The following is a 25,058-nucleotide window of genomic DNA, read 5'->3' on the forward strand; positions in this document are numbered from 1 at the left end:
GCCAAACTTTTTACTGCCACACTGTGGGTGTGGCTTATTTTATTGGTGTGGCTTGATGGTCATGTGACTAGGTAGGAGTGGCTTGCCAGCCATGTTACCAGGTGGCAGTGGCTTGAATGATCATCATTGTTCAAGTGAACTGTTAAGTCCTCAATTTACAACCACACCAGTGTCGCTCTTTTCTCCTTCCTGGCTTTAGGATGTGGCCGTGTGAGGCTGGAGGGGAGCTGGGCAGGAGAGAGAGAAGTTCTCCGAGGCCAGGAAGGAGGAAAGAGGAAAAAAGCGAGGCGCGCGCAGCAGCAGCAGAAGGGGAAATAAAAGAGAGCCGAGCCGAGCCTGGTAATCCAGGAAGTGACTGCCATCGGTCAGCTGGACCTGCGCACGCAGCTTCATTTCCGCTGGTGGAACTGTGTTCCACCCCGTCCTGCCTGCTGCCAACCCCTGCACACACAGATATACTAACTTGGATTAAAGTTTACTTTGAGAAATAACATATTCAGATTAACAGTCTAAAACCATACACATAAGAAGTCAGAATAACAATCCAAATATTACCAAGTGCATAGCCTTTCTTACCAGTTGTCTTTGTCATAATCAGTAAACTAAGACATCAAGCCTAAACACATTTTAGCTATAATATATAACTACAATTCAGAGAGATTGCAGAGAAAATCTAACAGTGAGTAAATAGGCAAAGGAGAAACAAAGAGGGTGATTATGAGAAATAAGCTATGAACTCTAGTTTCCTCTTGTGACAGTCTGCAACAGCTAAGAAAATCAGACATAATAATAATAATAATAATAATAATAATAATAATAATAATAATAATTATTATTATTATTATTATTATTATTGTTATTATTGTTATTATTATTATTTATTAGATTTGTATGCCACCCCTCTCCAGAGACTCATGGCGGCTCACAACAATAATAATAACAATATTACAATATAACAAATCTAATATTTAAAAAAGCACCTAAAAACCCATCATTTAAAAACCATACAACACAAACATACCATACATAAAACTATATAAGCCTGGGGGAGATGTCTCAATTCCCCCATGCCTGGTGATACAGGTGGGTCTTAAGCAATTTAAAAAAGACAAGGAGGGTGGGAGCAGTTCTGATCTTTGGGGGGAGTTGATTCCAGAGGGCTGGGGCTGCCACAGAGAAGGCTCTTCCCCTGGGGCCCGCCAGATGACACTGTTTAATCGACGGGACCCAGAGAAGGCCACCTCTGTGGGACCTTATCGGCTACTCAGTTTATATATTGCCAACCCAACTGTTTTGGATGGAGTCCTAACAATAACCATTAACAATCTCAATCCAACCTCCCCAAGGTGATATAACAGTGAATGTATCTTGTCCATAAGCCACAATGTAAACAAACTTAACAGGTTGTACATTGCATCATTCTTCATGCCAACACAAGCACACCACAGCAATGAGTAGGCATTAGGCAATATTTGTAATGGTCTCTCCCCAGCCAAGGGAAACTGTTACTGGCAATTCTTGCAGTTAGATAACATTAAAAAAACCCTTATCTTAGGTGAGATGCTGGGAAATAAATGCCATGGATATCAATCATCAACCCATTTTTCCATCCTGCTGTCATTTTACAAGAGAATTCTCTGCTTCTAATATGGTCTTGAACATATTTTCTATTCAGGCATCACGATTTGCAGGTGTTTTATATTTATATTTATATTATTTATATTTATATTATTTATATTTATATTTATATTTATATTTATATTTATATTTATATTTATATTTATATTTATATTTATATTTATATTTATATTTATATTTATATTTATATTTATATTTATATTTATATTTATATTTATATTTATATTTATATTTATATTTATATTTATATTTATATTTATATTTATATTTATATTTATATTTATATTTATATTTATATTTATATTTATATTTATATTTATATTTATATTTATAAAATAGCCAAGGTGGTGCAGCAGATAAAGTGCTGTACTGCAGGCCACTGAAGCTGACTGTAGATCTGTAGGTCAGCGGTTCAAATCTTATCACTGGCTCAAGGTTGACTCAGCCTTCCATCCTTCCGAGGTGGGTAAAATGAGGACCCAGATTGTGGAGGCAATAGGCTGGCTCTGTTAGAAAAAGTGCTATTGCTAACATGTTGTAAACCGCCCTGAGTCTAAGGAGAAGGGCGGCATAAAAATTGAATAAATAAATAAATAGTTATAATTATAGTTATATTTATAGTTATATTTATAGTTATATTTATATTCACACATATATATCACTAAATATTTCAGGGATTGTAAAGTAATAAAAATCCTGATCTATGTTGATTAAAATGGATGGCTCATGACATTGGTAAAATCTAAAAATTCCCCCACCAGTTCTGTGGGCATGGCTTATTTTGTGGGTGTGGCTTGGAGTTCAGGTAGCCATATGGGTGTGGCTTGATAGTCATGTGACTGGAGAGCCAGCGGAAGGGCATGCCGGGCAGTCCCCAAGCCTCGCCAGGAAGGTTAGCCAAGCCCCAGATGCCTCATACTCTCCCACCCGCCCCTCACTCCAACCGTCTCTCAGGAAGTTCAAGGGTGAAGCCACCGGCAAGGCAGGCTGGGATGGGGGAGCAGGGGCAGCTATTTAGGCCAGGACCTCACAGGCTTACCTGGCAGGCAGATTAGTGGCGCAGCGCTTCAGCCAGGCAAGCTGCAGAGCAGAGACTGGGCGGGGCAGGGAAAGAGAGCGGCAACTGGGGGACTGGCATGGGGGGGCGTGGCCAGCCAGCCATTGCTACTGGCTTGACGAACCACCAGTGGCCATTGCTACTGGTACGCCCAATCCAATCTGAACCAGGAGCATTTCATTCCTGGTTCATGATACTAAGACATGAGAGTCATTTTTGATTGTGTCAGGAAATAAATGCCAAGTACAAACAAGCAAGTCAAGGCAATCAGCAAAAAAATATTAGTTTAATTTCATTCCTATATGAAGAAAACATACCTTGAAGAAGTTTTTGTTACAATTTATCAGCACTTCTAAAAGAGGAACCTATATTATAGAACCTATTGCTTTTGGAGAAATGGTGGCTTGCTGCCGGTTCAAACCAGTTCTTCTTAGAACCGGTAGCGGAAATTTACCACCGTCCATTGAACCAGCAGCGACGGCCATGCCCCCAAACCAGTCCTCCATTCACTATAGCTTGCAAAAAAAATCCTCTGTGCATGCTCAAAGGCTTCTGTACTTGCGCAAAGAGTAATTTTCTGGTGTTTTGCACAATGTGACAGGGCGTGCACATGCAAAATACACACTTAATAAACTGAATATTGCATTCAGTTTTGGTTGCCACAATGCAAAAAGGATATTGAGACTTTAGAAAAAGTGCAGAGAAAAGCAACAAAGGTGCTTAGGGGACTGGAGGCTAAAACATATGAAGAACAGTTGCAGGAACTGGGCATGTTTAGTTTAATGAAAAGAAGGACCAGGGGAGACACGATAGCAATGTTGCAATATCTCGCGGGTTGCCACAAAGAAGAACGAGTCAACCTATTCTCCAAAGCACCTGAAGGTAGAAAAAGAAGCAATGGGTGGAAACTAAACAAGGAGAGAAGCAATTGACTGAAAAAGACAGTTGAAAAAGACAGTAGATTTAAGATCTTAGGACTTTATGGAAGACCTATAGGAACATCACACCTGGACTGATTGATTGGCTGATGATTACATAATGACTAAGATCTGATTTTATACTATCAAAAATTAATTTATATAATCTTTTTTTATTTTCTATTTTCTATTATATATTGTGATACATTTTATTAGTGTTTTTAAACTGCTATTAATTTAATCGATTTTTAACATTATTGGGGGTTTCTTAATTAATGGATGATTGGGATAGATGTACTTTTGTGCATGAGATGAATGGTTGGTATGATTGGGATGGCTGGGGTGGGTGGGGTTACGGTATGGATGAGATGAATGGTAACAGTATGAATGATAGATTTGGCCCACCTGACGCTCGAGAGGCGGGAGGGGAAGGGGCACCGATCTCTGGGGTGGCAGAGGGTCGGAATATTCCAGTGTTGCTGGGGAGAGGCAGATATGGTGGGGGCCACGGAGTTAGCCGTTCCAGGGGAACGAGGGATCGTTGCTTAATAACGATCCCTTGTTCTGGCTCCGTGAGCCCAACCTTGGGTACTGGTGATGAGTGTAACTCTGGCCCTGGGCTCAGGTTGCTGCTGCTCAATGCCAGGTCGGTGGTAAATAAAGCTCTCCTCATCCAGGATCTGATCCTGGATGAGGAGGCCGACCTGGCATGTATTACTGAAACCTGGCTGGGCCCAGAGGGAGGTGTTCCTCTCTCTGAAATTTGCCCAGCCGGGTTTCAGATATGGCATCAACCTCGACCCCAGGGAAGGGGGGGAGGAGTGGCTATTATAGCCAGGGAGAGCCTTTGCCTACGTGGACTCATTGCTCCAGAAATTGCGGGTTGCGAGTCTCTCTTGATGAAGTTGGACTTAGGGGTTCAGGTGGACTTATTTCTCACGTACCTGCCTCCCAGCTGTGTGTCAAAAGCCCTGCCTGTGCTACTCGAGGAGGTAGCCGGGTTGGCAGTGGAGTTCCCCGGACTTATTGTCCTGGGGCACTTCAACCTGCCGTCACTCGGTGAAACCTCTGGGTTGGCACAGGAGTTCATGGCCACCATGACAGCCATGGACCTGACTCAAGTAGTACAGGGTCCGACTCACGAGGGAGGGCACGCACCTGACATGGCATTCCTTTCCGAGCAATTGAGTAATGGTCTGAGACTAAGGGGCTTAGAAGCATTGCCTTTGTCATGGTCAGACCATTTCCTACTAAGGCTTGACTTCCTGGCTCCAATCCTTCCCCGCAGGGAGGTGGAACCAATTAAGATGTTCCGCCCCAGATGTCTGATGGACCCAGAGGGCTTTCAGACAGCGCTTGGGGTTATTCCAGAGGCACTCGTCCACAATTCGGCGGAGTCTCTTGTGGAGGCCTGGAACAAGGCTGCAGCGGAGGCTCTTGACCGGATTGCGCCTTTGCGAACTCTCCGTGGCGCTAGACCCCATAGAGCTCCATGGTTCAACGAGGAGCTCTGGGAGTTGAAACGCCAGAAGAGACGTCTAGAGAAGCGATGGAGGAAGAGTAGGTCTGAATCTGATCAAACACTTGTAAGAGCTTTTATTAAGACTTACAAAGTGGTGCTCAAGGCGGCAAGATGCGCGTACCATGCCGCCTTGATTGCATCAGCGGAATCCCGCCCATCCGCTCTGTTTAGGGTGACCCGCTCGCTCCTTAACCAGGGGGGAGTTGGGGAGCCCTTGCAGAGCAGTGCCGAGGATTTTAACACGTTTTTCGCTGATAAAATCGCTCAGATCCGAGCCAACCTTGACTCCAATTGGAAAACAGAGTCGACTGACAACGAGTCAGTCGAGGTGACTGGGGCACGTACTTGTCCACCTGTCTGGGAAGACACCTGATGAAGTGGACAAGGCCATTGGAGCTGTGAGTTCCGCCACCTGTTTACTGGATCTGTGTCCCTCCTGGCTGGTCTTGGCCAGCAGGGAAGTGACACGGAGCTGGGTCCAGGAGATTACCAACGCTTCCTTGGGGAGGAGAGTTTTTCCAACACTCTATAGAGGCGCTCATGTGCCCCCTCCTCAAGAAGCCTTCCCTGGACCCAGCCGTACTTAATAACTATCGTCCAGTCTCCAACCTTCCCTTTATGGGGAAGGTTGTTGAGAAGGTGGTGGCGCTCCAGCTCCAACGGTCCTTGGAAGAAGCTGATTATCTAGGTCCCCAGCAGTCGGGTTTCAGGCCCGGTTACAGCATGGAAACTGCTTTGGTCGGGTTGATGGATGATCTCTGGCGGGCCCGGGACAGGGGTTTATCCTCTGTCCTGGTGCTTCTTGACCTCTCGTCTCAGCGGCTTTCGATACCATCGACCATGGTATCCTTCTGCACCGGCTGGAGGGGTTGGGGGTGGGAGGCACTGTTCTCCAGTGGTTCTGCTCCTACCTCTCCGGTCGGTCGCAGTTGGTGTTAGTGGGGGGTCAGAGGTCGACTCCGAGGCCTCTCCCTTGTGGAGTGCCTCAGGGGTCGGTCCTCTCCCCCCTGCTATTTAATATCTACATGAAACCGCTGGGTGAGATCATCCAAGGGCATGGGGTGAGGTATCATCAGTACGCTGATGATACCCAGCTTTACATCTCCACCCCATGTCCAGTCAACAAAGCAGTGGAAGTGATGTGCCAGTGTCTGGAGGCTGTTGGGGCCTGGATGGGTGTCAACAGACTCAATCTCAACCCGGATAAGACGGAGTGGCTGTGGGTTTTGCCTCCCAAGGACAATCCCATCTGTCCGTCCATTACCCTGGGGGGGATTATTGACCCCCTCGGAGAGGGTCCACAACTTGGGCATCCTCCTTGATCAACAGCTCACATTAGAGAACCATCTTTCAGTTGTGGCGAGGGGGGCGTTTTCCCAGGTTCGCCTGGTGCACCAGTTGCGGCCCTATCTGGACCGGGACTCATTGCTCACAGTCACTCATGCCCTCATCACCTCGAGGTTCGACTACTGTAATGCTCTCTACATGGGGCTACCTTTGACAAGTGTTCGGAAACTTCAGATCGTGCAGAATGCAGCTGCGAGAGCAGTCATGGGCTTACCTAGGTATGCCCATGTTTCACCATCACTCCGCAATCTGCATTGGCTGCCGATCAATTTCTGGTCACAATTCAAAGTGTTGGCTATGACCTTTAAAGCCCTTCATAGCACTGGACCAGAATATCTCCGAGACCGCCTTCTGCCGCACGAATCCCAGCGACCGATTAGGTCCCACAGAGTGGGCCTTCTCCGGGTCCCGTCAACTAAACAATGTCGGTTGGCGGGCCCCAGGGGAAGAGCCTTCTCTGTGGTGGCCCCGACTCTCTGGAACCAACTCCCCCCAGAGATTAGAACTGCCCCTACTCTCCCTGCCTTCCATAAACTCCTTAAAACCCACCTTTGTCGTCAGGCATGGGGGAACTGAAACACCTCCCCCGGGCATGTACAATTTATGCATGGTATGTTTGTGTGTGTGTTTGTTAGTATATGGGGTTCTTTTTAAATATTTTAAATTATATTTGGATTTGTCATGAATTGTTGTATCTTGCTGTGAGTCTGCGGAGAGGGGCGGCATACAAATCAAAATAATAAATAAATAAATAATAAACTTAAAACTAAGGAGAAAATTCCTGACAGTCAGAACAGTCAATCGGGGGAACAGCCTGCCCCCAGAAGTTGTGAGTGCCCCAACACTGGAAGTTTTTAAGCAGATGTTGGATAACCATCTGTCTGAAGTAGTGTAGGGTTTCCTTCCTAAAGCAAGATCCAAGATCCCTTCCAACTCTGTTGTTATTATTATTATTATTGCTTCCATCGCAATGTGAACAGGTAGGGAAGATAAGTGGAACCCACCCCTGTTTTGGAGATGTGTTTAGGGTGAGGTCAGTTATTATGGAAGCATAGGAGATAGCTTAAACCTATTTTTACATGCAGGCTTTCCGGCTTTAATGTTTTGTGCTGTTGGATTCTTTTGTTTTTGAAACTGTACAGAAACATTGGGATTGAGTGAAATAACATTTGACAAAATAAAAGAGCTGCACCTTTCCCTTCTGCCTACGTTCTTCTTACCAAAGTCCTATAAATTGACCTAACCTAAGAAAAAGTGACTTCTATTGTGTAAAATCATCCAGTGACCTTAACAGCTATTACGGTAAGTTCTCCAGTCCAAAAACTTAAGGGAGATAACTTTAATCTTTGCTGCCAACAGTCTTCATGGTCAGGTCATGCGTAATGTGTTTTTTTGTGCTTGCATTTTTGTGTGTGCTGTAATCTGTACAGAAAACTGGTGGAAGTAGTACTGAATTATTGTTATAACTTCAGTCTTGTACAAGTGATTATTGCTGATGCATAAATAATAAAGGTAATCATAATAGCAGCCATTTATTATGTATGCCACTCAACTGTCAATGACTCTGGGGAAATCACAACAAAGACATTGAACGTACACTTCAGCTTATAACTGGTTGCTTAGCAATCATTTGAAGTTCAGATACCCTACCTAGGGAGTACTTACAACCCAGTTTAGAAGTTGTAATGGTTCCTCTCACACACACCTCTGCTCCCCCAAGCAATCACATAACCACATTTTGGGTGCTTGGCAACCAGACTTCATTTATGGCCCGTTCATTATGCAACTGCATTTCACAATAGTTTTGCACAAAAGCAACAATTACTTAGCAACAATTACAGAATCACTTAATGAGCTCAAATGATTTGCTTAATGGCTGCCATAGAAAATGGGTAGATGCTATTATGGCCATAATTCAAGGATTACCTTAAGCCAGTGTTTCCCAACCTTGGCCACTTGAAGATATTTGGACTTCAACTCCCAGAATTCCCCAGCCAGCAAATGCTGGCTGGGGAATTCTGGGAGTTGAAGTCCAGATATCTTCAAGTGGCCAAGGTTGGGAAACACTGGCTTAAGCAGTAAAGTCAATAAGATACAAAAGTAAAATATGGCAATTCTGACAGAATAGATGGCGTGAGATGAGGAGTCTGCCTCTTCTTAGCCATAGGCCTGTATGAAGATCCACGCCATCATGGCTTTCCTAAAAAAAATGGCTGCCCAGTTTTTATATAATATTTTATATAGCATCTGGATTTGGGGGGAAATCTTAATTCCAGAAGACAGGCGTTGTTACCAAGGTGTGCTTCCAGGCTCCTTAGAGATAATACTCAGTGATAGGCTCCTGCGGTTACAATCAGGCATGCAGAAACGGCAGAAAAATTTTGAATTTTTTTTCTTTTCTTCCCTTCCTGGGATCTGGGTATGTTTTTTCCTATCGCAGTAAATGAAGTTGAATGTGTATAATTTTAGAAGAGCTGTGCGTGTGTGTATATGTGCGTACAGACACATACAGTTTATATGATAGATAATGTATATTTTTGTGTGCCTGTGTGTAATATGTATGTACACATATGGATATATGCATAGGATTCAATAGTATATTTTGGATGTTCAGTAATAGTAACTAGATAGGGAAATTGTATCTCTTTGAGTCAAGGAGAGGGCAAGAACCCTAATCCCAACCCAAACCCTTGATATGAGTGATGTCAAGTTGGCCACTTTTAAGCCAATCACATGACCTTAAAGCCACCTCCCCGGTCACATGATCGTCAAGCTACTCCCACTTGGTCACATGGCCAGCAAGCCACACCCACAAACTAAGCAGCGTGGTAGTAAAAATTTTTGCAGCCTTTCACTGATAACACTGTTTCAAAGGCAGCTCTCTTTTAGGATTGAATCAGTTGATGTGATGTGATGTGAGATATTATGTTCCAAGCCCATCAATTTCTTGCACCCTCTATTATTCTGAGTATTTTGTTGAAATCCAGACTTCTTCACTTTTACACAGCTACACACAAGAAAATTACTGCTGTCTGAATAATTTTTGCAGACTTTCACAGCCCTTTCTCTGCATAGCTGTGAATTGGGACGGGAAGCATGGAATGTACAGTAACCCATACAGGTTACTCTACACCTTGGCCAAAACAGCTTCATCCTTGTTTTCATGGGATTGCATCAGTGATGTAATTAGCACAATACACACCTGGCAGAAGTCATGGTTGAGCAAAGCAGGAGAAGTAACTTCTGATAACCTCTGTAAATGCTGCTATGTGACTCTCAGCTGAATAAGAATTTCTAAGCAGTCAGGTAAGGATGGAAGTGACAGCAATCTTGCTATCTTTGCGTAATCATGTGTACTTTTGCAGCCCTCTTTGAGATGATGCAAGGATTTACCTTTCCCACCACTCCCTTTTCCAGAATCTCTTTTCGTTATTCAAACATCTGAGTCTCAGCAAAAAAAAAACACCTATTTTGTGACAGAACCAGTAGATGTTTGTGTATGAAAATTGCTGGTTGTTCTGACCCTAAGATCTCTCAGATTGATTTGCAAACACCACATACTGTAAGGAGGAGTAGGATATACATTCATTTTTGTAAGCTGTCCTTCTGCTCTTTTTATATAAAAAAGCTGTTCTTGATTTTCAAGGTGTTAGTGAATAACCCTTTCTAAACATGAGATAAGTTCAAATGGCCCACCTCAGCCATAGTTCCCTCTAAGCTGAGCAGTGAGCAATCGCTCACTTAAAAATCATCATCAACTCAGAGTTTTCCAAACCTGCCCAGAAGCCGAGAGGGAAAGAGTGAGAGGGAAGGAGAGAGAGAGGAAGAGAGGAAGAGAGAGAAACAGATAGAAAAAAGAGAGGAAGGAAAAGAGAAAGAAAAAGAATGGGAGTAAGGAAGAGAGAAAGAAAATCAAAATCTAGTTTGAAACTAGCTCAACTATTTAAGTGGCATTTTGATCTTGATAGAGTTGCCCTATTATGAGCTCACTGTTATAGACACACAGTACAGTATTTTATTTTGAAATTCTCTGAGGCAAAACAGGGTTGTTTGTTTGTTTGTTTGTTTATTTATTATTTCTGTGTTGCCCAGTCCCGAAGGGACTGCCGCTCAGACACTATACTTTTCCGCCCACCCCAAAATAAAATTAGAGGGAACACTGACCTCAGCTTCTGAGATGCATAAAATAATTGTCCAGTAACAGGGAATTTGGTACACTTCTTTGCCAATCCCCCTCCTGTTCCCACTTCCCTGCCAGTCTGCTGACTTCTTTCCAAAATAATGAGTGACAAAGGCTAATAGATTTTCCATATTTTGTGGCTGACCTTGTCCTACAACAACCTGTCTTCCTCATAAGCTCGGGGCAAAACGACAGCAGTGTCATGAGGACACAAAAAAAGAGAAACATGTAGTAATTTGAATGGATGTACCTGGACAAAGGCCCTTTGCCCAGAGAAGGAATTTATTTTAATTTTTTAAGTTTTTCTGACAGAAAGTAATTGCAGTCTCTTTAAAAGAAACACAGGCTTCTGAGGCAATAGTTGTTGATCCTGAAAGCAAAAGGTTAGGCACAAAAACCAGAGTTTCTGGTATTTCTAGGTGAGGGTTTTAAAAAAAGATTATTTTTTTTCCAAAGTTAACTTACCAAAAGGTGTGAAGTCCATCAATGTTATATATATGGTGCAAAAAAAATATATGGGATAATGCCTGGAGAGTCTGAGATGAGCCAATTGCACAAGATTCTATATTATGGTCATATAAAGGAGTGACATATAAATCCAATAAGTAAGTAAGTAAGTAAGTAAGTAAGTAAGTAAGTAAGTAAGAACAGTGGTACCTCTACTTACAAACTTAATTTGTTCCGTGACCAGGTTCTTAAGTAGAAAGGTTTGTAAGAAGAAGCAATTTTTCTCACAGGAATCAATGTAAAAGCAAATAATGCATACGATTGAGGAAACCACAGGAAGGGTAGAGGCCCTGTTTCCTCCCAGGAGATTCCTAGAGAGGCCCCACAGAGGCTTCTCCCCACCTTTTCCGGCCCTGTTTCCTCCCAGGAGATTCCTAGAGAGGCCCCACAGAGGCATCTCCCGACCTTTTCCTTCCAGGAGATTCCTAGAGAGGCCCCACAGAGACTTCTCCCCATCTTTTCCGGCCCTGTTTCTTCCCAAGAGATTCCTAGAGAGGCCCCACGGAGGCTTCTCCCTGCTTTTTCCGGCCCTGTTTCCTCCGAGGAGATTCCTAGAGAGGCCCCACAGAGGCTTCTCCCTGCTTTTTCCAGTTACAGTTTTGGAGGCTAAGGTTTGTAAGTGGAAAATGGTTCTTGAGAAGAGGCAAAAAAATCTTGAACATTCTTATCTAGAAAAGTTTGTAAGTAGAGGCGTTCTTAGGTAGAGGTACCACTGTAAATAAATAAATAAGTTGTGGCAGTCATTAGGCGCATCAGCATGCAAACATGCCCAACTTTAGGACCTTTTTTGTAGCAGACATTACGTGAATACCATGGTTGTTAAGCCAATGCCAAATCCATTAAGCCAATGCAGTTTTCATTAAGCAATGACAATGGGTAATTTTTTTTGCCTGAAACTAGAAGTAAACACCTGTATCTGGCAAAAAAATTAAAAGTTGCAAATTGTGATCACTGTAAAGAGCCATAAATGCAAGTCAATTGCTAAGTACCCCAAATCCAATCACATGACCAGGGGGGAACATGACCACCAGAATTTTAAAAGCGGATTGTAAGTACCTTTTGGGGCCTCTGTCATAACCTGAAACAGTTGCTAAGCAAACAGTCATAAATATGACTTCAGCAATAACGTGATCAATGCCTGGAATTTACTACCAGACTCTGTGGTTTCTTCCCCAGACCTCAAAAACTTTAACCTTAGACTGTCTACAGTTGACCTCTCCCCATTTCTAAGAGGTCTGGAAGGGGCGTGCATCAGCGTAGGGCCAGCAAATTGAAGTCTCTGAACGCTTGTCCCTATCCTACTGTCCTATTGTCCTTTTTTTGTCATTACTTTTTACATTATGTTTGTACAAACTACCATTTCTATACATGTTTGACAAATAAATGAATGAATGAATGAATGAATAAATAAATAAATATTTTATCCAGGCTCCTGATGTGTTGGGTACCTTTTTAAAGGGAAATACGGTATAGGGAGGAGCCAAAGTTGATGTAATAATCAGTGCATTTGATTTAGGGTTTAGAACAAGAGAAGACTCTTAAGACAAGAGAAGCCTTAGCAAATAGCAGCATCCTGTTGACTTTTCGTGGCTTTGGAAGCTAGTTGACCCTTGAATAGGAGACCCCAGAGAATCCCAGGATTATAAGATAAAACAGGAAATCAGGAAAACACCCTGGAAGATGGCAATTGCAAAGCATTGTCTCTGCATTAAGAAAACTGTCATGATATGTTTGGGTGGTTTCCTGGAGCAGGACAAAAATGCAAGTGTTTGTTTCTTGTGCCTTGCCTTTTTCCCTGGGGCAGGGCTTAGTGTTAAGCTACTTTTGTCCATGAAATTAGATTTGTTTCGTGTATTTTAAAGATTGTGGATTTCTCAGGGATATTCTTACGAGTTCCAGGGGGGTGGGACAGGCTGGCACATGAAAGAAATGGAGATGTTTCCACATATGTACCTGGAGATAATAGACAGCTGGTTGCTTGGCTGCGGTTTGACCAAAGGGACACCTAGCATCTTCTCAGAGCTACCAAACAAGGCACCATGTGGTGGAGTCTTTTGCATTAAAAATGAAAACATTAAGATTCATTGGCAGATGGATTGAGAAGGCTTTGTTTTTCAAAAGAGGAATGGGGGAAAAAACATGGACATTGCTTCATTACTGGTGTGGTTGGCTCCGGGCCAGCTCCTGCTCCAAGGACTGTGCGGGTTGATATGGGAGAATCCTCACATTATCAGAGGCCGGTTTTACTGCCAACAGCTTCCGACAGTGAAGCGTCTGTGTCAGGGGAAGATTCTGGAAGCGAAGTAGGATCAATGGAGAATGTAATTACAGGCAGCCCACTAGCTAATTACCCCGTTAGAGAACCATCATCATCATCATTATCATCGTTAGATTCAGTAGAGGAGGCATTCATAGATGTTTGCAGACACAGGTTGATGTCAAGGAAGGAACAACTGCGCAAGTATTATAGGAAATAAGGGAGAACACCTGTGGCTGGGGCAATTAGGCTAATGGGGCTGCTGATAAATTGCCAGCGTTGTTGCCTCTCGTCGTGGGAGTTTATCCGTTTGGAGAGAGAGAGAATTGTATTTCACATCAGGATTTCACAAGGAGTCTTTGAACTGTTTCAGGATTTTACCTGGACTCTTGGACTAATTCACGGTTAAGTTTTGGCTTGAGGACTCTTGAAGGGGTGTGTGTGGCTGTGACGTCTTCACAGCTACCTTTATCTGTTTTGCTTTTATTTTGGCTTATCACAGCCTTCAAAGTTGGTGGTTTGTGGGAGAGCACTTAGGCTGATAAAAGTGCTGTTTGGACTGTATTTTTTCTTTGTGATAAACTGCCTTTGTTTACTTTGCAAGAGAGTGTGTGTTTGAATTTCCACTTCAGACTTAATTGGGGCTTGTAACGTGATGCCCGGTATAACAGTTACAGAACTTTAAAAGGTCTGACTCAGAATTTCTTTTATTTGCACATATGGGGTAGGCTAAAGGTCAGGCCCCAAACACAATTTGTTATATAAATTATATCACTTCTTTGGTTGCCATTTTCTCCATTCGACACATGATACATTTGAACATATTTCATTTTCTCAGGAAAAAAACCCTCCTATTATTTATTTTTTGTTATTACTGTTATTTATTTAGGTTTATGGGCCACCCAACTCCAATGGACTCTGGGTGTTGTACAAAACTAGGGAAAACATAAAAAAAAAACCTAAAATGTTAATAATTACATAAATATGTTAAATTAATAAAATATATTGTGATTGGGCCTGAGGATATGTGAGGCCAAATGAATATAATGTGCATAGAGACACTTCTCTGGGAAACCCCCAGCCCACCCCGACTGCTTGTGTCACCGGCTTTTTTAAAGTATCATTTTAAATTAAAAAACTAAAAGCTAGAAAAATTGGTCCATAGTGTTCGTATCTTGTTGTAGGAATGTCCGTGGGCTCCACAAGGCCATTGGTGGGATGGTAACTGCTTCCCAGTCTAGTAAACAATTGTCTATTAATTAGGCCTGGGGCAGCCATTTTATCTAAGGCAAAGAGGAACCAGCCCCCTAGGCATTTTCTGCAGGCTCTTAGAATTCCAGCTGGGCTTTCTGTAGGCTTCCCACTGGTTTACTCCTGCTGCCCAAATTGAATGTAATAAGTAATGTATTGTTCATGATAACTGATTAGCACAACCATGCATGACCACAGGGGGAGATATCTGAAACAATGAAGACGGTGCGCACCTAAAAATGGTTGAAGGTTGATTACCTGATAGTAACCACTAGCCTGGCTTTTTCAACTTTCTTTGGACAACCCTGAACTCAAACCACCAACAGAATAGGATAGGATAGGATAGAATAGAAGAGAAGAGAAGAGAACAGAACATTATTCTATTCTATTCTATTCTAAATATGAGAATTGGTTGCAAACAGTGAATTTTATTACCACACTGTGAGCATGGCTTATTTTGTGGATGTGGTTTGCTGGCCATGTGACCAGGTGGGAATGGCTTGACGATCATGTGACCGGGAGTGGCTTAAAGGTCATGTGACTGGCTTAAGATGCCCAACTTGACATAACTCCTGTCAAGGATTTGGGTTAGGGTGCCTGGCCTCAACTCACCTCAAAGAGCTACAATTTCCCTATCAATTTACTATTACTGAACATCCAAAATATACTATTTAATGCTACGTATATATGCTATATGTGTACATACATATTACACACATGTACACATAGTTCTTCTAAAATTATACACATTCAACCTCATTTACTGCGATAGGAAAAACATTCCCAGAGCCCAGAAGGGGAAAAAAAGAAAAAAAAATGCAATTTTCTTTTTCTACCGGTTCTGCATAGCTGACCAAAGTTTTTCTACTGGTTCTGCGTACCTGACCGTATCCATAGGAGCCCCTCACTGGTTGCAAAGATACTTTTTCATCACCATCCTAACTGCATTTGTTAAATAATGACTTCCTAAGTTTATTCACCTTCCCCCATGCCCCCCCCTCATCTGCGGAGAGGGGTGGCATACAAATCTAAAAATAAATAATAATAAAATAATCTATTTCACAGCTGCAACCCTTTGGTGATTGGGCTTTTTTCTCTTACTGAAAACTGAAGGCAGGCAGGTAGTTTCAAAGTCTCTTGTGCAATATTAAGTCACTTGCTTTGATAGGTGGCTCGGGAGGCAGTGAGAAAAAGGCCGCTGACCTGTTGTTGCCTTTGGGCTCTGCTCTTTAGGTTGGAGAGTTAATATTTTACATGGCTGTAGGAAAAGACTCTTCAAACAAGCTCCCAGGAACATCCACTCCAGAAAAGCCTGTGTAACTAGCTAGATCCTGTTGCATTCTTTGCATAGCTGGGGCCAAGTCTTCAGCATTCACAAGGGAGAGACTTTTCCCCTCCCCACACCCCACATCTTTGTCTTATGACTAACCTCTTTCCTCTCCCCAAACCCAAATGCAGCTTACACTACCTTTGTTTTTAATTGGATTTTTTTGTGGTTCTGAATTTTTGAGCCCTCCGGAATTCCATTCTAATAAGCATGCTATCCAGCTGCTAGGCATGATTCTAAGGCAGTGACTTTCAACCTTTTTTGAGCTGCGGCACATTTTTTACATATATGAAACCCTGGGGCACATTGAGCGGGGGGGGGCCCTAAAAAAAGTTTGGACAAAAAAATTCTCTCTCTCTTCCTCCCTTTCACATTATTTCTCTCTCCCTCCCTCTCTCTCCATCCCTCTTTCTTTCTCTCTCTCTCCATCCCTCTTTCTTTCTCTCTCTCTCCATCCCTCTTTCTTTCTCTTCCTTCCTTCCTCTCCTTTTTGCTCTCTCTCTCCCTCCCTACCTCCCTCTATGTCTTTCTCTCTCTCTCCTTCCCTCCCTCTGTTTCTCTCTCTCTCTTGCTTTCTTTCTCTCTCTCTCTCTTGCTTTCTTTTTCTTGTTCTCTTTCTCTCTCTCTTGCTTTCTTTCTCTCTCTTGTTCTCTTTCTCTCTTGCTTTCTTTCTCTCTCTCTCTCTTGCTTTCTTTCTCTCTCTCTTGTTCTCTTTCTCTCTTGCTTTCTTTCTCTCTCTCTCTCTTCCTTTCTTTCTCTCTCTGAGCTTCGCGGCACACCTGACCATGTCTCACGGCACACTAGTGTGCCCTGGCACACTGGTTGAAAAACACTGTTCTAAGGCCAACTGTGGCAGCCTTTCAAGGAAATGCTTTTTTTTTCTTCAGGGAATTTTTTTTTTTGGGTGATGCTGGTTTTCTTTCCAGCTCCACTGATACCAAAACAAAAGTGCTCTTCTGTCTGTTCCTTCCTTCCCTCCCTCCCCCTCCCATTCCTGTCTTTATGCAGCCTCATTTCACAGAAGGTTGACTCATGCTCTTCCAATGTGAAACTTTCCATTTTACCATGTTAGTTTCCGCCTCCCGAGGAAGTAGTTTGGAACAAAGGTCTTTTGAGGTGCTTACCAACAAGCCGGCCTTCTCCTATCTCCCAGCATTCTACGCATGACTGCTTTCGAGCCCTTCTACTTCTCCAGGACCTCTTTGGAGGCTCCATGGCAGGAGAGTCATAGTTAATGAGAAAATGGTATCGCAGGCATGTAAAGATTCTAGCTGTCTACAATTGTGCTGGAAACTTCTTTTTTAAAAAAGTTTCTTTATTAAATTTTCATAAATATTTAACCCACAGTTTGTTCCATTTTACAGATCATAAACCATCTTTGTTATCTTTGTGTGTTTCAGTAATTTTTTACCTGTTACATTCAGTAGTGTACATTATACATTATACAATTACAGTGATACCTCGTCTTACAAACGCCTTGTCATACAAACTTTTCGAGATACAATTTCTTTGCCTCTTCTTACAAACTATTTTCACCTTTCAAACCCACCGCTGCCTCTGGGATGCCCCGTCTCCAGACTTCCATTGCCAGCGAAGCACCCGTTTTTGTGCTGCTGGGATTCCCCTGAGGCTCCCCTCCATGGGAAACCCCACCTCCAGACTTCCGTGTTTTTGTGATGCTGCAGGGGAATCCCATCAGCGCAAAAACAAGTGCTTCGCTGGCAACGGCAGTCCGGAGGTGGGGTTTCCCATGGAGGAGAGCCTCAGGGGAATCCCAGCAGTGCAAAAATGGGCGCTTCGGCTGGCAAAAGGGGTGAATTTTGGGCTTGCACCCATTAATCACTTTTCCATTGATTCCTATGGAAAACATTGTTTCGTCTTACAAACTTTTCACCTTAAGAACCTCATCCTGGAACCAATTAAGTTTGTAAGACAAGGTATCACTGTATTATCTAATATATATTACATTTCCTAAATGATAGATAAAGATATTTACAAGGTATCTGTTGTTTGTTTCAGTTGTACTGTTACTTCGTATTATATTATTTCTATATTCTCTTTTGAATCCATTCATGCCATTTGTACCATGTTCGGTTTGATTCATTCATTTTATTTCCCTTAATTGAATTTGTAATTTCATCCATTTCCACACATGTATATATTTTATCTATTATTAAATTTTCTGTTGGGGTCTGATCATTCTTCCACATTTGTGCTATCGCTATTCTTGTTGCCGTGTTTATATGTGTTATAAGAAGCAAAGTTTGTTTAGAATAATGTCTCCTCCTAATTCCTAATAGCATACCTTCTGGGGTGTGTTCTGTTTCTTCTTTAGTAATTTCAGTAAGCCACTTATGAATTGTTTTCCAATTTTTTTGTATTTTAGGACATGACCACCACATGTGAAAAAAGGTGCCTCTTTCTTTTTTACATTTCCAACATGTATCTTGTAATGTTGGATAAATCTTTGCTAACCTTGCAGGTGGGGTATACCATCTGTAAAAAAGTTTATAGTAATTTTCTTTATATGCTGCTGAGAATTATTTTGGATATTGTAGTCCATGTTCTTTCCCAATCTGCTATGTGTATTTCATGTTGTAAATTTTTTCCCCATGCTGTCATAGATTTTTCGGTTGTCTTTTTTTTCTATCCTGTTCAAGAAGTATTTGATAAATTCTAGTTATCTGATTATTCTCATGCCCTGTTAGGATCTTGTCTAGTGTTTTGATAGAAGTTTCAATACCAGGTGTTTGACTGTCTTTCTTATATCTAGATTTTATTTGAGCATATGTGTGCTGGAAACTTTTAAATTCAGATGGTCTTCCTTCAGTCTGCAAATTTAAACAAAAAAAAGAAGTGCTCCCCATTCACCTATACCCGTGATGGCTAACCTATGGGATGCAGAGTCATATCTGAGAGCACATGAGGCTGTGCTCTGTGCGCACTGGCCAGCTGATTTTTGGCCTTCTGGAAGATGGGAGAGGGTGTTTTTGCCCTCCCCAGGCTTCAGGAAGGCCTCCAGAGACTTTGGATGATGAAAAATGGGCCCAACAGACCTACCAAACTTCCAGTAAGGTAGTTGCGCCTTTTTTCACCCTCCCCAGGCTCTGGAGGCTTTCCCGAAGCCTTGGGAGGGTAAAAAATGTCTTTAAAACTTCTTTTAAAAACTTTCCACAACCTTGGCTAAACCTCTAAGCATAATTTTAAAAAAATCTTTCAGGACTATCTCCTTACCCAACCTATGGCCACTAGCCACAGTCATCCCTATCTTCAAAAAAGGAGATCCAAGTAACGTTGAAAATTACAGACCAATCTCTTTGGGTTGCATCACCTGCAAAGTCACAGAGTCAATTATAAAGCAATCCATTACACCCCACTTAGAAACATAACCTGCTCTCCAACAAATAATTTGATCTCAGGAAAAAAATATCCTGTAATCTGCAACTCTTACACTGCAGAAACATATGGATCACTCAACTTGATCAAGGTAAAACAATAGACACAATTTACATAGACTTTTGTAAAGTATTTGATTCAATAGTACACAACAAACTACTTCTGAAACTAAAATCCCATGACATCTCTGGACCCCTACATAATTGCATAACCACGTTCCTGTCTAATAGACAACAAATGGTCCAAATAGGAAGTGCCATATCAATTCCTGCTCCTGCCAATAGTGGTATTCCTCAAGGCAGTGATCTTTGTGATCATATTATAAGCAATTGCATTATCTTTGCTGATGATGTTAAACTATTTAACACCACAGACAATGCTGCTATCCTTCAAAAAGATCTTGACCATGTAGCAGAATGGTCAAACAACTGGCAACTTCAAATCTCTACATGATAACAAATAACTACATGAAACCTCTGGGTGAAATCATCCACCAGCATGGAGTAAGGTACCAGCAATATGCTGATGATACCCAGCTTTACATCTCCACCCCATGTCAGTTCAGTGAAGGAGTGGATGTGATGTACTGGTGCCTAGAGGCTGTTAGGGTCTGGATGGGAGTTAACAGACTCAAGCTCAACCCCAATAAGACTGAGTGGCTGTGGGTAATGCCTCCAAAGGACTATACCAACTGTCCATCTTTGGTCCGTGGGGAGGGGGACAATAACCCCTCTGACTGGGCTCACAATCTGAGCATCCTCCTAATCCACAGCTGAAACTTGCTCAACACCTCTCAGCTGTGGCTAGGGGGACCTTTGCACAGGTTTGTCCTACGAGACTAGACTTTCAATCCTGGGCCTAGAAAGCCTAGAACTAAGACGCCTTAAACAAGATCTAAGTATTGCCCACAAGATCATATGCTGCAACATCCTGCCTGTCGGTGACTACTTCAGCTTCAACCACAACAACACAAGAGCACACAACAGATTTAAACATAATATTAACTGCCCCAAACTTGACTGTAAAAAATATGACTTCAGTAACCGAGTTGTCGAAGCGTGGAACTCATTACCGGACTCCATAGTATCATCCCCAAACCCCCAACAATTTACCCTTAGATTATCTATGGTTGACCTATCCAGATTCCTAAGAGGTCAGTAAGGGGCGAGTACAAGTGCACTAGAGTGCCTTCCATCCCCTGTCTTATTGCTCTCCTATATCTCCTATAACTTTCTTCTATTCCTATATCTCTTTTTCTATTCTTTCATTGATATGTTCTCTTACTATACCTTCTTTTCTATTCTTTCTTAGATATATTTTACTATGAGTATCTCCTCTATATCCTTCATCATGTATTTTACTATGTGTGTGTGTGTGTGTGTGTGTGTGTGTGTGTGTGTGTGTGTATATATATATATATATATATATATATATATGTCACATGTTTAAGCTGAATTTGAAAATTAAGGGAGACTAGGATAGATCTATTTCGGCCTTATTTTGGCCTCATCAGCTAGCCATACCCACTGGGACTTGAACCTGCAACCTTTGCCTTGTAAGGCAGAGAATTATCCTCTAGGCTACAGTATCCAATCCCTTCAGCTCTGTACCAGGGAAGGGTTACATTTTGTGTCGAATCACCCTGGTATATTGAAGGAACATCACAGCTCCTTTTTTGCCTCTCGGCCCAACCCAGGGCCATTTCCAAGGCAGTTAATTTTTATTGATAGCCGACAATTCTATCTGTATGTGTCACATGTTTAAGCTGAATATGAAAATTAAGGGAGACTAGGATAGATCTATTTCGGCCTTATTTCGGCCTTATTTTGGCCTCATCAGCTAGCCATACCCACTGGGACTTGAACCTGCAACCTTTGCCTTGTAAGGCAGAGAATTATCCTCTAGGCTACAGTATCCAATCCCTTCAGCTCTGTACCAGGGAAGGGTTACATTTTGTGTCGAATCACCCTGGTATATTGAAGGAACATCACAGCTCCTTTTTTGCCTCTCGGCCCAACCCAGGGCCATTTCCAAGGCAGTTAATTTTTATTGATAGCCGACAATTCTATCTGTATGTGTCACACGTTTAAGCTGAATTTGAAAATTAAGGGAGACTAGGATAGATCTATTTCGGCCTTATTTTGGCCTCATCAGCTAGCCATACCCACTGGGACTTGAACCTGCAACCCACTAAAACCCTCATTGTGTATTGGACTGACTGACTGACTGACTAACTAACTAACTAACTAACTAACTAACTAACTAACTAACTAACTAACTAAATAAATAAATAAATAAATAAATAAATAAATAAATAAATAAATAAATAAATAAATAAATAAATAAACAAACAAACAAACAAACACTGCTAGTTGAACTGGCTGCCAATCAATCTCCGAATGCAACTCAAGGTGATGGTTATCACCTATAAAGCTCTACGTGGCTCAGGACCAGACTATCTTTGGGACTGCCTTCTGCTGCATACCTCCCAGCGACGAATAAGAACCCACAGACCCAGCCTTCTCCGGGTCCCGTGAGCCAAACAATGTCAGCTGGCAGGCCCCCGGGGAAGAGCCTTCTCTGTGGTGCTCTGGTCCTATGGAACCAACTGCCTCTAGAGATTTGTACCCTCCCCACCTCCCCGGCCTTCCACAAAGTTGTAAAGATCTGGCTCTTCTGGGAGGCTTGGGGCCATTGATTGAGTGAGACCTAGATCCAGCCACGAATGATGAATAATGGTGAGAATGTTTTAGTAGGGTTTTTAATTAATGTTTTTTATGTCGTTTCTAAGAATTGTTTTTATTTGTTGGAAGCTGCCCAGAGTCCTTTGGGAGGACTCTAAATAAGTAGTATCCTGTAGTAAAACAAAGATCAGAGGACAAAAATCAGAGAATAGCTAGGGCCCACATAATGGGGGAAAACATGTTTCAAGCACTTCAGGCAATATTGCAACCACTATAAAAATCTCTCTATCATTTGATCTTATAAACTTTCTCACTTCCCACATGCTTTATATTGCTTTTAAGTAATGGCTCAATTTTTCTTTCTGCAAGATAATTTGATTCTGTTTCTTTTGATTACGTCTAATTAAATATGTTGGTTCATAGATGCTCAGGATTACTGTACTGTTTGTCAGGTTTATTAAAATAACTCACCATTGTTGATTTTATGGGACTGTTACAGTGATGAAATCCAGCAGATTCTGACATGTTCTGGAGAACCAGTACTTAAAATTTTGAATAGTTCGGAGAACCGGCATATACTACCTCTGGATGGCCCCAGAGTGGGGTGGGAATGGAGATTTTGCAATATCCTTCACCCAGGAGTGGGGAGGGAATGGGGATTTTGCAATATCCTTCACCCAGGAGTGGGGAGGGAATGGGGATTTTGCAGTATCCTTCCTGTTGAGTCCTAGGACTGAAGAGGATTGAAGAGGCTTGAGATAGACTTCAAAACAAATAGCTCTTTATTGCTACTACTGTATGTACAAGATCCATCAGAGAGCCAGGCTGATAGCTTCCCCTTTTATCAGGAGCTATCAGATGGCTCAGCCAATCAGCAGTCTCCATTTTTACCCTTGAACAGCAGATTTTAGAGTAACCAGGCAGTCTCAACATTTAACACTTCCCCTGGAGTCTAGTGGGAACAGAGATTTTGCAGTATCCTTCCCCTGCCATGCCCACCAAGACACACCACACCCACCAAACCATACCCACAGAACCAGTAGTAAAAAAAATATGTGGATAATAACACTCGAGTTGTCGAAGCGTGGAACTCATTACCGGACTCAATAGTGTCAACCCCTAACCCCCAACATTTCTCCCTTAGACTATCCACGATTGACCTCTCCAGGTTCCTAAGAGGTCAGTAAGGGGCGTACATAAGTGCAAATCTAACAAAATAATAATAATAATAATAATAATAATAATAATAATAATAATAATAATAATTGCACTAGTGTGTCTTTCGTCCCCTGTCCAATTGTCTCTCCTTTATCTCATATATCATATATATTTTCTTCCTTTCATATATCTTCTCCTCTATTTTTATATATTTTCTTCTATCCTTTTCTTTATATATATTACTACATGTCTATTCTCTTCTATATGTATTGTGTATCGGACAAGATAAATAAATAAATGAATGAATGAATGAATGAATGAATGAATGAATGAATGAATGAATGAATGAACGAACAAACAAACAAACAAACAAACATGTCATCTCACTTTTGCAGTTTCCTGTGTTCTAACATAATGGACAATTGGACAATTACTTACAACCTGGTATAAATACAATTTAAAAATGGCAGAAATTCCAAATAGGAATCCAAGACTTCAAACCAAGAAGTCTTTTAAAATATCAAGATGTCTAATTGTCTCTAAAACATGGAGGAAAATGAGATGTGTGACCCATTGTAAGTATAGGTAGACCTCGACTTAGAACAGTTCATTTAGTGACTGTTCATAGTTACAATAACATTGAAAAAAGTGACTTGTGCCCCTTTTCACTCTTCAGGGTCACGTGGTCAAAATTCAGAACCTGGGCAATTAATTCATATTTATGGCAGTTGAAGGGTCCCAGGGTCACGTCACGTGATCCCCTTTTGCGACTTTTTGACAAGCAAACTCAATGGGGAGGCCAGATTCATTTAATAACCATATTACTAATATAATAAGTGAAGTGATTCATTTAACAACTACTAATTTATTTATTTATTTATTTATTTATTTATTTATTTATTTATTTACTTACTTATTTACTTATTTACTTATTTATTTATTCATTCATTCATTCATTCATTCATTTATTTAGACTTCTATGGCGCTCAATCCTGAAGGACTATGACAAGAAAGGTTATAAAATGGGACAAAACTCACTTAACAAATGTCTCATTTAGCAACATAAATTTTGGGCTCAATTGTGTTCGAGAACTGCCTGTGCTCGGTGCCAAAACCAGGGGTGCTGTCTGGTTTGGTCTGAATTACTAGGAATCAGGTAAGAAAAAAACCACAATACCATAATAGCCTTCTCCCCTACTTTGTAATTTCCTTCTTTAAAGTACAGAGAAAGGGATGCCCACATTGGTTTCATCACAAACGGCTTTTGCACATTATGAATAAAGTACCAGACATTCATTACAAAGCTTAGAGAGCAGAGGCCCTCTTAGGTTCTTAAATAACAGAAACTCCAGGCTACCAAAATACAAACAATTGTGAGCTGATAAAATCCCAGCCTACCTGGATTTCGGTTCTTGAGATCAAAGTTCAAATTAACTTACAATGCAGTATGTGCCTAATTAGACATTAATTATAGGTGAGGACATGTTTGAGGGGAATATGATCCCATTGAGACAAAACAGAACAGGATAACAGCCTCTCCTCCTTACAACAGAAATATTGTATTCAATATTTCCATACATAATTGGAAGGCCAAGGCGGGGGGAGGGGGGGAAGTTCACAAATGGGCTGGAGACCAAGGGCATTTTGTCTTCATTTTAGACTGAAAAAAAATATTCATTTTGCATTTCTGTATTTCTGCCGGGGGTTCGCAGGGATTCGGGAGAACATCCAACTAAGATTCTGTGCGGTTCGGAGAACCCCCCAAATCCCACTCCTGGCTGGCCCCGCCCACTCCTCCCCTCCCCGGAGTCTTCATG

This window comes from Erythrolamprus reginae, chromosome 2 (assembly GCF_031021105.1).
Source record: "Erythrolamprus reginae isolate rEryReg1 chromosome 2, rEryReg1.hap1, whole genome shotgun sequence".
NCBI classification, from domain to species: Eukaryota; Metazoa; Chordata; class Lepidosauria; order Squamata; family Dipsadidae; genus Erythrolamprus; species Erythrolamprus reginae.